The sequence below is a fragment of the Hyla sarda genome, unplaced genomic scaffold (genome assembly GCF_029499605.1).
Source record: "Hyla sarda isolate aHylSar1 unplaced genomic scaffold, aHylSar1.hap1 scaffold_1847, whole genome shotgun sequence".
Lineage (NCBI taxonomy): Eukaryota > Metazoa > Chordata > Amphibia > Anura > Hylidae > Hyla > Hyla sarda.
Genome location: NW_026608496.1, coordinates 37501 through 50000, shown reverse-complemented (window position 1 = coordinate 50000; position 12500 = coordinate 37501).

Below are 12500 nucleotides of genomic sequence, written 5' to 3'. Positions count from 1 at the left end.
GGAAGGGTCCCCCGAAAGACTTCCGGGCCTGTCGATTATCTCGAAACCGAGAACCGCTATGAGAACTGATTCGAAGGCCGTATCCGGGTGACGGTTCCACGAGTCGGGCATGGCAGAGCGGCACGCGTTCATAAAACTGTATCGCAGCGCGGCGACCGGCTACCTCAGAACGGCCGCCTGCCCGGGGATAGCAGGGGAGCGAGAAGCACGGCCGCTCTCTCGGGTTACGCCAGGGCCGAGCGTGTGCTCCCCTGCGGACGAACCTCTGCCTTCTCCCTCGGTGAATGCCGGGGGGAACGGGTCCGGTTCGCGTACCCGACCCGGGGCCGGTCGGTCCCCGGGCAAAGCCTCCGGAAGGGTCCCCTTTACACGCACAGACCCAGAGAGGCTAAAAGGGCGGGAGGCGCGGGTCCCTGTACCCAGGCAGGGCGCGCCGTCCTTGGGAACAGTTGCAGCGGAACGGCCACCCGTGCCAGAGGGCCGGGACGTCGAGCGAGTCGAGCAACTTCGGCGGGCGGTCCGCCGAAGTCCCCCGGTCCCGGGGGTGATGCGCGCGTGCCCTGCCGGCACCCTCTTTGGACCGGAGGGGCCGAGCTATGGGCGTAATTTCTCGGTTTTTCATCCTCTGAAGGTCCCTCGATCGATCTGGCGAGGCGCGATCCGGCGGGGAGCGACCCTCTCGTTCGGCCGGGCTCCGGAGCCCGTGTCGGCGAAGGCGAGATGGTCTCGCTCCCCCTGACGCCGCATCGTGCCGGGGCTCGGGGGGGGGGGGGGCCCTTAGGGTATACCCCCTCCCGGCGGAACTCCCGCCGGGAAAGGGGTCGTCCCTCCCGGGAGGCGAGCTTGAGCGGCACGGAGCGGGCTCCCCCAGATGTGTCCGGAGAGAACGGCATCATTCGCAATATCCCCAGACGGTCGTTTCGACGCGCGATCCGGCGGGGACCGACCCCCTCGTCCGGCCGGGCCCCGGAGCCCGTGTCGGCGAAGGGTCTCGATCCCCCCGGTGCCGAGTCGCGCCACGGCACGGTCCGGAAGGCTATATCCGTCTTTGAAGGTCCCTCGATCGATCTAACGAAGCGCGATCCGGCAGGGAGCTAGCCACTCTGCGGAGCCCGTGTCAGTAAAGGCGAGAGGGTCCCCCTCCCCCCAGATGCCGCATCGCGCCGGTGCGGAGGCGGCGGCTGCCGCCAGATGCGCGACGAGGGGTCGGCGGTCACGAAGGGCACAGGGAGGGTGGCCGGGCGGTCCGGCAGGAAGCGCAACCGCGTCCCGGCGAGGGAGACCCAAGGCCCCAGGGCCTCTCCCCTAAGCCGCGGGCGTCGGAGTGCGCGCAGCGGGACCGCGCCTCGGCTGCCCTCCCTCGGCCTCCCTCGCGGAGGGGGGCCGAGCCGTCCCAGGAGACGCGCGAGCGGGACGGCTCCCCGACGGCCACCGTACCCCCCCGGAGAAAGGCAGCGGTGCCGCCGGGCGGGTGGGCGGACCCCGTCGGGCGGCCCGGCGGAGCTCCTTCGTAGGCTGAGCGTAAAATCGACAAAGTCCCGATCGACGTGTCCCTGCATCCCAAGCGCGGGTCCCTGCATCCCAGGCAGGGCGCGCCCACCCCGGGCACGGGATCCCGGAGCGGCGGAGGGGTCGGCGGTCCCGAAGGGCATAGGGAGGGGCGGCCGGGCGGTCCGGCAGGAAGCGCAACCGCGTCCCGGCGCGGGAGACCCAAGGCCCCTCGGGGTCCTCGAGGCTGCCCGCGAGACTCCGGTCCCGCGTCGGCGCGCCTCGCTCCCCGGGCCTCTCCCCTAAGCCGCGGGCGTCGGAGTGCGCGCAGCAGGACCGCACCTCGGCTGCCCTCCCTCGGCCTCCCTCGCGGAGGGGGGCCGAGCCGTCCCAGAACACGCGGGCGGGCGGGACGGCTCCCCGACGGCCACCGGACCCCGCCGAGCCCACCCCGGGCACGGGATCCTTGGAGAGCGGACAAACGGAGGAAGGCAGCGGTACCGCCGGGCGGGTGGGCGGACCCCGTCGGGCGGCCCGGCGGAGCTCCTTCGTAGGCTGAGAGTAAAATCGACAAAGTCCCGATCGACGTGCCCGGGGGGCTAAGCGCGGGTCCCTGCATCCCAGGCAGGGCGCGCCCACCTCGGGCACGGGATCCCGGAACCCGGAGCGGCGGAGGGGTCGGCGGTCCCGAAGGGCATAGGGAGGGGCGGCCGGGCGGTCCGGCAGGAAGCGCAACCGCGACCCGGCGCGGGAGACCCAAGGCCCCTCGGGGTCCTCGAGGCTGCCCGCGAGACTCCGGTCCCGCGTCGGCGCGCCTCGCTCCCCGGGCCTCTCCCCTAAGCCGCGGGCGTCGGAGTGCGCGCAGCAGGACCGCACCTCGGCTGCCCTCCCTCGGCCTCCCTCGCGGAGGGGGGCCGAGCCGTCCCAGAACACGCGGGCGGGCGGGACGGCTCCCTGACGGCCACCGGACCCCGCCGAGCCCAACCCGGGCACGGGATCCTTGGAGAGCGGACACCCGGAGGAAGGCAGCGGTACCGCCGGGCGGGTGAGCGGACCCAGTCGGGCGGCCCGGCGGAGCTCCTTCGTAGGCTGAGCGTAAAATCGACAAAGTCCCGATCGGCGCGTCCCCGGGGGGCTAAGCGCGGGTCCCTGCATCCCAGGCAGGGCGCGCCCACCTCGGGCACGGGATCCCGGAACCCGGAGCGGCGGAGGGGTCGGCGGTCCCGAAGGGCATAGGGAGGGGCGGCCGGGCGGTCCGGCAGGAAGCGCAACCGCGACCCGGCGCGGGAGACCCAAGGCCCCTCGGGGTCCTCGAGGCTGCCCGCGAGACTCCGGTCCCGCGTCGGCACGCCTCGCTCCCCGGGCCTCTCCCCTAAGCCGCGGGCGTCGGAGTGCGCGCAGCAGGACCGCACCTCGGCCACCCCCCCTCGGCCTCCCTCGCGGAGGGGGGCCGAGCCGTCCCAGGAGACACGCGGGCGGGACGGCTCCCCGACGGCCACCGGACCCCGCCGAGCCCACCCCGGGCACGGGATCCTTGGAGAGCGGACACCCGGAGGAAGGCAGCGGTACCGCCGGGCGGGTGAGCAGACCCCGTCGGGCGGCCCGGCGGAGCTCCTTCGTAGGCTGAGCGTAAAATCGACAAAGTCCCGATCGGCGCGTCCCCGGGGGGCTAAGCGCGGGTCCCTGCATCCCAGGCAGGGCGCGCCCACCTCGGGCACGGGATCCCGGAACCCGGAGCGGCGGAGGGGTCGGCGGTCCCGAAGGGCATAGGGAGGGGCGGCCGGGCGGTCCGGCAGGAAGCGCAACCGCGACCCGGCGCGGGAGACCCAAGGCCCCTCGGGGTCCTCGAGGCTGCCCGCGAGACTCCGGTCCCGCGTCGGCACGCCTCGCTCCCCGGGCCTCTCCCCTAAGCCGCGGGCGTCGGAGTGCGCGCAGCAGGACCGCACCTCGGCCGCCCCCCCTCGGCCTCCCTCGCGGAGGGGGGCCGAGCCGTCCCAGGAGACACGCGGGCGGGCGGGACGGCTCCCCGACGGCCACCGGACCCCGCCGAGCCCACCCCGGGCACGGGATCCTTGGAGAGCGGACAGCCGGAGGAAGGCAGCGGTACCGTCGGGCGGGTGGGCGGACCCCGTCGGGCGGCCCGGCGGAGCTCCTTCGTAGGCTGAGAGTAAAATTGACAAAGTCCCGATCGACGTGCCCGGGGGGCTAAGCGCGGGTCCCTGCATCCCAGGCAGGGCGCGCCCACCCCGGGCACGGTATCCCCAGAGAGGGCACACCCGGAGGAAGGCAGCGGGACCACCGGGTGGGTGCGCGAACCCGCACGGGCGGTGCAGCGTGGCCCCGAATTAGGCTGAGCGTAACATAGACATGGTCTCGATCGCTGTGCGCGGGGTGTCCGGCAGTGGTCCCTGGACCCCCGGGAGGGTTCGCCCACCCCGCGCATGGTATCCCCAGAGAGGGCACACCCGGAAGAAGGCAGCGGGACCAACGGGTGGGTGCGCGAACCCGCACGGGCGGTGCAGCGTGGCCCCAAAGTAGGCTGAGCGTAACATTGACAAGGTCGAGTTCGCTGTGTGCGGGGTGTTTGGCACCGGTCCCTGGACCCCCGGGAGGGTTCGCACACCCCGCGCATGGTATCCCCAGAGAGGGCACACCCGGAGGAAGGCAGCGGGACCACCGGGTGGGTGCGCGAACCCGCACGGGCGGTGCAGCGTGGCCCCGAAGTAGGCTGAGCGTAACATAGACATGGTCTCGATCGCTGTGCGCGGGGTGTTCGGCAGTGGTCCCTGGACCCCCGGGAGGGTTCGCCCACCCCGCGCATGGTATCTCCAGAGAGGGCACACCCGGAAGAAGGCAGCGGGACCACCGGGTGGGTGCGCGAACCCGCACGGGCGGTGCAGCGTGGCCCCGAAGTAGGCTGAGCGTAACATTGACAAGGTCGAGATCGCTGTGCGCGGGATGTTTGGGACCGGTCCCTGGACCCCCGGGAGGGTTCGCACACCCCGCGCATGGTATCCCCGGAGAGGGCACACCCAGAGGAAGGCAGCGGGACCACCGGGTGGGTGCGCGAACCCGCACGGGCGGTGCAGCGTGGCCCCGAAGTAGGCTGAGCGTAACATTGACAAGGTCGAGATCGCTGTGCGCGGGGTGTTTGGCACCGGTTCCTGGACCCCCGGGAGGGTTCGCACACCCCGCGCATGGTATCCCCGGAGAGGGCACACCCGGAGGAAGGCAGCGGGACCACCGGGTGGGTGCGCGAACCCGCACGGGCGGTGCAGCGTGGCCCCGAAGTAGGCTGAGCGTAACATTGACAAGGTCGAGATCGCTGTGCGCGGGGTGTTTGGCACCGGTCCCTGGACCCCCGGGAGGGTTCGCACACCCCGCGCATGGTATCCCCGGAGAGGGCACACCCGGAGGAAGGCAGCGGGACCACCGGGTGGGTGCGCGAACCCGCACGGGCGGTGCAGCGTGGCCCCGAAGTAGGCTGAGCGTAACATTGACAAGGTCGAGATCGCTGTGCGCGGGGTGTTTGGCACCGGTCCCTGGACCCCCGGGAGGGTTCGCACACCCCGCGCATGGTATCCCCGGAGAGGGCACACCCGGAGGAAGGCAGCGGGACCACCGGGTGGGTGCGCGAACCCGCACGGGCGGTGCAGCGTGGCCCCGAAGTAGGCTGAGCGTAACATTGACAAGGTCGAGATCGCTGTGCGCGGGATGTTTGGGACCGGTCCCTGGACCCCCGGGAGGGTTCGCACACCCCGCGCATGGTATCCCCGGAGAGGGCACACCCGGAGGAAGGCAGCGGGACCACCGGGTGGGTGCGCGAACCCGCACGGGCGGTGCAGCGTGGCCCCGAAGTAGGCTGAGCGTAACATTGACAAGGTCGAGATCGCTGTGCGCGGGGTGTTTGGCACCGGTTCCTGGACCCCCGGGAGGGTTCGCACACCCCGCGCATGGTATCCCCGGAGAGGGCACACCCGGAGGAAGGCAGCGGGACCACCGGGTGGGTGCGCGAACCCGCACGGGCGGTGCAGCGTGGCCCCGAAGTAGGCTGAGCGTAACATTGACAAGGTCGAGATCGCTGTGCGCGGGGTGTTTGGCACCGGTTCCTGGACCCCCGGGAGGGTTCGCACACCCCGCGCATGGTATCCCCGGAGAGGGCACACCCGGAGGAAGGCAGCGGGACCACCGGGTGGGTGCGCGAACCCGCACGGGCGGTGCAGCGTGGCCCCGAAGTAGGCTGAGCGTAACATTGACAAGGTCGAGATCGCTGTGCGCGGGGTGTTTGGCACCGGTCCCTGGACCCCCGGGAGGGTTCGCACACCCCGCGCATGGTATCCCCGGAGAGGGCACACCCGGAGGAAGGCAGCGGGACCACCGGGTGGGTGCGCGAACCCGCACGGGCGGTGCAGCGTGGCCCCGAAGTAGGCTGAGCGTAACATTGACAAGGTCGAGATCGCTGTGCGCGGGGTGTTTGGCACCGGTCCCTGGACCCCCGGGAAGGTTCGCACACCCCGCGCATGGTATCCCCGGAGAGGGCACACCCGGAGGAAGGCAGCGGGACCACCGGGTGGGTGCGCGAACCCGCACGGGCGGTGCAGCGTGGCCCCGAAGTAGGCTGAGCGTAACATTGACAAGGTCGAGATCGCTGTGCGCGGGGTGTTTGGCACCGGTCCCTGGACCCCCGGGAGGGTTCGCACACCCCGCGCATGGTATCCCCGGAGAGGGCACACCCGGAGGAAGGCAGCGGGACCACCGGGTGGGTGCGCGAACCCGCACGGGCGGTGCAGCGTGGCCCCGAAGTAGGCTGAGCGTAACATTGACAAGGTCGAGATCGCTGTGCGCGGGGTGTTTGGCACCGGGTCCCTGGACCCCCGGGAGGGTTCGCACACCCCGCGCATGGTATCCCCGGAGAGGGCACACCCGGAGGAAGGCAGCGGGACCACCGGGTGGGTGCGCGAACCCGCACGGGCGGTGCAGCGTGGCCCCGAAGTAGGCTGAGCGTAACATTGACAAGGTCGAGATCGCTGTGCGCGGGGTGTTTGGCACCGGTTCCTGGACCCCCGGGAGGGTTCGCACACCCCGCGCATGGTATCCCCGGAGAGGGCACACCCGGAGGAAGGCAGCGGGACCACCGGGTGGGTGCGCGAACCCGCACGGGCGGTGCAGCGTGGCCCCGAAGTAGGCTGAGCGTAACATTGACAAGGTCGAGATCGCTGTGCGCGGGGTGTTTGGCACCGGTTCCTGGACCCCCGGGAGGGTTCGCACACCCCGCGCATGGTATCCCCGGAGAGGGCACACCCGGAGGAAGGCAGCGGGACCACCGGGTGGGTGCGCGAACCCGCACGGGCGGTGCAGCGTGGCCCCGAAGTAGGCTGAGCGTAACATTGACAAGGTCGAGATCGCTGTGCGCGGGGTGTTTGGCACCGGTCCCTGGACCCCCGGGAGGGTTCGCACACCCCGCGCATGGTATCCCCGGAGAGGGCACACCCGGAGGAAGGCAGCGGGACCACCGGGTGGGTGCGCGAACCCGCACGGGCGGTGCAGCGTGGCCCCGAAGTAGGCTGAGCGTAACATTGACAAGGTCGAGATCGCTGTGCGCGGGGTGTTTGGCACCGGTCCCTGGACCCCCGGGAAGGTTCGCACACCCCGCGCATGGTATCCCCGGAGAGGGCACACCCGGAGGAAGGCAGCGGGACCACCGGGTGGGTGCGCGAACCCGCACGGGCGGTGCAGCGTGGCCCCGAAGTAGGCTGAGCGTAACATTGACAAGGTCGAGATCGCTGTGCGCGGGGTGTTTGGCACCGGTCCCTGGACCCCCGGGAGGGTTCGCACACCCCGCGCATGGTATCCCCGGAGAGGGCACACCCGGAGGAAGGCAGCGGGACCACCGGGTGGGTGCGCGAACCCGCACGGGCGGTGCAGCGTGGCCCCGAAGTAGGCTGAGCGTAACATTGACAAGGTCGAGATCGCTGTGCGCGGGGTGTTTGGCACCGGTCCCTGGACCCCCGGGAGGGTTCGCACACCCCGCGCATGGTATCCCCGGAGAGGGCACACCCGGAGGAAGGCAGCGGGACCACCGGGTGGGTGCGCGAACCCGCACGGGCGGTGCAGCGTGGCCCCGAAGTAGGCTGAGCGTAACATTGACAAGGTCGAGATCGCTGTGCGCGGGGTGTTTGGCACCGGTCCCTGGACCCCCGGGAGGGTTCGCACACCCCGCGCATGGTATCCCCGGAGAGGGCACACCCGGAGGAAGGCAGCGGGACCACCGGGTGGGTGCGCGAACCCGCACGGGCGGTGCAGCGTGGCCCCGAAGTAGGCTGAGCGTAACATTGACAAGGTCGAGATCGCTGTGCGCGGGGTGTTTGGGACCGGTCCCTGGACCCCCGGGAGGGTTCGCACACCCCGCGCATGGTATCCCCGGAGAGGGCACACCCGGAGGAAGGCAGCGGGACCACCGGGTGGGTGCGCGAACCCGCACGGGCGGTGCAGCGTGGCCCCGAAGTAGGCTGAGCGTAACATTGACAAGGTCGAGATCGCTGTGCGCGGGGTGTTTGGGACCGGTCCCTGGACCTCCGGGAGGGTTCGCACACCCCGCGCATGGTATCCCCAGAGAGGGCACACCCGGAGGAAGGCAGCGGGACCACCGGGTGGGTGCGCGAACCCGCACGGGCGGTGCAGCGTGGCCCCGAAGTAGGCTGAGCGTAACATTGACAAGGTCGAGATCGCTGTGCGCGGGGTGTTTGGGACCGGTCCCTGGACCCCCGGGAGGGTTCGCACACCCCGCGCATGGTATCCCCGGAGAGGGCACACCCGGAGGAAGGCAGCGGGACCACCGGGTGGGTGCGCGAACCCGCACGGGCGGTGCAGCGTGGCCCCGAAGTAGGCTGAGCGTAACATTGACAAGGTCGAGATCGCTGTGCGCGGGGTGTTTGGGACCGGTCCCTGGACCCCCGGGAGGGTTCGCACACCCCGCGCATGGTATCCCCGGAGAGGGCACACCCGGAGGAAGGCAGCGGGACCACCGGGTGGGTGCGCGAACCCGCACGGGCGGTGCAGCGTGGCCCCGAAGTAGGCTGAGCGTAACATTGACAAGGTCGGGATCGCTGTGTGCGGGGTGTTTGGGACCGGTCCCTGGACCCCCGGGAGGGTTCGCACACCCCGCGCATGGTATCCCCGGAGAGGGCACACCCGGAGGAAGGCAGCGGGACCACCGGGTGGGTGCGCGAACCCGCACGGGCGGTGCAGCGTGGCCCCGAAGTAGGCTGAGCGTAACATTGACAAGGTCGAGATCGCTGTGTGCGGGGTGTTTGGCACCGGTCCCTGGACCCCCGGGAGGGTTCGCACACCCCGCGCATGGTATCCCCGGAGAGGGCACACCCAGAGGAAGGCAGCGGCACCGGCGGGCGGGTGTGCGGACCCCGTCGGGACGCACGACAGTGCTTCAGGCCGACCTTCTTAGGCTGAGCGACAAAGTCCCGATTGACGTGTGTGTCCCTGTGCCCAGGCAGGGTGCACCGTCCTTGGGCACAGGATCGTCGACGCGGACCCCCCCCGCGGCGGGGAAGGGGAAGCGTCGACATATTCGACATAGTCGAGCGAGTACGACGTCCGGTCGGCCGAGGGCCCCCGATGCCCCTGGACCCCCCCCGGGGTGGGCCAGACGGAAAAATGTCAAAGTCTGGTTGTCGGCCAGGGGTAAGTGTGTGTCCCTGTGCCCAGGCAGGGTGCACCGAACCCGGGCGAGGCCTCCGGAAGGGTCCCCTGACAGACTTCCAGGCTTTGGAACATTTGAGAGAGATCAAGGGCGGGAGGCGCGGGTCCCTGTACCCAGGCAGGGTGCGCTATCCTTGGGCACAAGATCGTCGAAGCGGACCCCCCCGCGGCGGGGAAGGGGAAGCGTCGACATATTCGACATAGTCGAGCGAGTACGACGTCCGGTCGGCCGAGGGCCCCCGATGCGCCTGGACCCCCCCCCGGGGTGGGCCAGACGGAAAAATGTCAAAGTCTGGTTGTCGGCCAGGGGTAAGTGTGTGTCCCTGTGCCCAGGCAGGGTGCACCGAACCCGGGCGAGGCCTCCGGAAGGGTCCCCTGACAGACCTCCAGGCCTCGGGACTTTTGACAGAGAACCAGGGCGGGAGGCGCGGGTCCCTGTACCCAGGCAGGGCGCGCCATCCTTGGGCACAGGATCGTCGACGCGGACCCCCCCGCGGCGGGGAAGGGGAAGCGTCGACATATTCGACATAGTCGAGCGAGTACGACGTCCGGTCGGCCGAGGGCCCCCGATGCCCCTGGACCCCCCCCCCCCCCCCCGGGGTGGGCCAGACGGAAAAATGTCAAAGTCTGGTTGTCGGCCAGGGGTAAGTGTGTGTCCCTGTGCCCAGGCAGGGTGCACCGAACCCGGGCGAGGCCTCCGGAAGGCTCCCCTGACGGACTTCCAGGCCTCGGGACATTTGAGAAGGATCAAGGGCGGGAGGCGCGGGTCCCTGTACCCAGGCAGGGCGCGCTATCCTTCGGCAAAGGATCGTCGACGCGGACCCCCCCGCGGCGGGGAAGGGGAAGCGTCGACATATTCGACATAGTCGAGCGAGTACGACGTCCGGTCGGCCGAGGGCCCCCGATGCCCCTGGACCCCCCCCCCCCCCGGGGTGGGCCAGACGGAAAAATGTCAAAGTCTGGTTGTCGGCCAGGGGTAAGTGTGTGTCCCTGTGCCCAGGCAGGGTGCACCGAACCCGGGCGAGGCCTCCGGAAGGGTCCCCTGACAGACCTCCAGGCCTCGGGACTTTTGACAGAGAACCAGGGCGGGAGGCGCGGGTCCCTGTACCCAGGCAGGGCGCGCTATCCTTGGGCACAGGATCGTCGACGCGGACCCCCCCGCGGCGGGGAAGGGGAAGCGTCGACATATTCGACATAGTCGAGCGAGTACGACGTCCGGTCGGACGAGGGCCCCCGATGCCCCTGGACCCCCCCCCCCCCCCCCCTCCGGGGTGGGCCAGACGGAAAAATGTCAAAGTCTGGTTGTCGGCCAGGGGTAAGTGTGTGTCCCTGTGCCCAGGCAGGGTGCACCGAACCCGGGCGAGGCCTCCGGAAGGCTCCCCTGACGGACTTCCAGGCCTCGGGACATTTGAGAAGGATCAAGGGCGGGAGGCGCGGGTCCCTGTACCCAGGCAGGGCGCGCTATCCTTGGGCAAAGGATCGTCGACGCGGACCCCCCCGCGGCGGGGAAGGGGAAGCGTCGACATATTCGACATAGTCGAGCGAGTACGACGTCCGGTCGGCCGAGAGCCCCCGATGCCCCCGGGGTGGTGCCGACGCGCCAACCCGGAGTCAAGAGGGAAAATGTTAAAAGTCGGGTGGTTGGCCCGTGGGAAGTGTGTGTCCCTGTGCCCAGGCAGGGTGCACTGAACCCGGGCAAGTCATCTGGAAGGGTCCCCTGACAGACCTCCAGACATGATGATTATCTCAAAACTGAGAACCACTATGAGATCGTATTTGAAAGCCGAATCCAGGCGACAGTTCCATGAGCTGGGCATGTCGGAGTGGTACGCTTTCATAAAAGTGTATCACAGCATAGCGACCGGGTATCTTAGAACGGCCTCCTGTGCCAGAGAGCTGGGACGTCGAGCGAGTCGAGCCAGTCTGGCGGGCGGTCCGCCGAGGGTGCCCGTCCCCCCGGACCCCCCCAGTGTGGGCCAGACAGAAAATGTCAAAGTCCGGTTGTCGGCCAGGGGTAAGTGTGTGTCCCTGTGCCCAGGCAGGGTGCACCGAACCCGGGCGAGGCCTCCGGAAGGGTCCCCTGATGGACTTCCAGGCTTTGGAACATTTGAGAGAGATCAAGGGCGGGAGGCGCGGGTCCCTGTACCCAGGCAGGGCGCGCTATCCTTGGGCACAAGATCGTCGACGCGGACCCCCCCGCGGCGGGGAAGGGGAAGCGTCGACATATTCGACATAGTCGAGCGAGTACGACGTCCGGTCGGCCGAGGGCCCCCGATGCCCCTGGACCCCCCCCCGGGGTGGGCCAGACGGAAAAATGTCAAAGTCTGGTTGTCGGCCAGGGGTAAGTGTGTGTCCCTGTGCCCAGGCAGGGTGCACCGAACCCGGGCGAGGCCTCCGAAAGGCTCCCCTGACGGACTTCCAGGCCTCGGGACATTTGAGAAGGATCAAGGGCGGGAGGCGCGGGTCCCTGTACCCAGGCAGGGCGCGCTATCCTTGGGCAAAGGATCGTCGACGCGGACCCCCCCGCGGCGGGGAAGGGGAAGCGTCGACATATTCGACATAGTCGAGCGAGTACGACGTCCGGTCGGCCGAGGGCCCCCGATGCCCCTGGACCCCCCCCCCCGGGGTGGGCCAGACGGAAAAATGTCAAAGTCTGGTTGTCGGCCAGGGGTAAGTGTGTGTCCCTGTGCCCAGGCAGGGTGCACCGAACCCGGGCGAGGCCTCCGGAAGGCTCCCCTGACGGACTTCCAGGCCTCGGGACATTTGAGAAGGATCAAGGGCGGGAGGCGCGGGTCCCTGTACCCAGGCAGGGCGCGCTATCCTTGGGCAAAGGATCGTCGACGCGGCCCTCCCGCGGCGGGGAAGGGGAAGCGTCGACATATTCGACATAGTCGAGCGAGTACGACGTCCGGTCGGCCGAGGGCCCCCGACGCCCCTGGACCCCCCCCCCCGGGGTGGGCCAGACGGAAAAATGTCAAAGTCTGGTTGTCGGCCAGGGGTAAGTGTGTGTCCCTGTGCCCAGGCAGGGTGCACCGAACCCGGGCGAGGCCTCCGGAAGGCTCCCCTGACGGACTTCCAGGCCTCGGGACATTTGAGAAGGATCAAGGGCGGGAGGCGCGGGTCCCTGTACCCAGGCAGGGCGCGCTATCCTTCGGCAAAGGATCGTCGACGCGGACCCCCCCGCGGCGGGGAAGGGGAAGCGTCGACATATTCGACATAGTCGAGCGAGTACGACGTCCGGTCGGCCGAGGGCCCCCGACGCCCCTGGACCCCCCCCCCCCCGGGGTGGGCCAGAC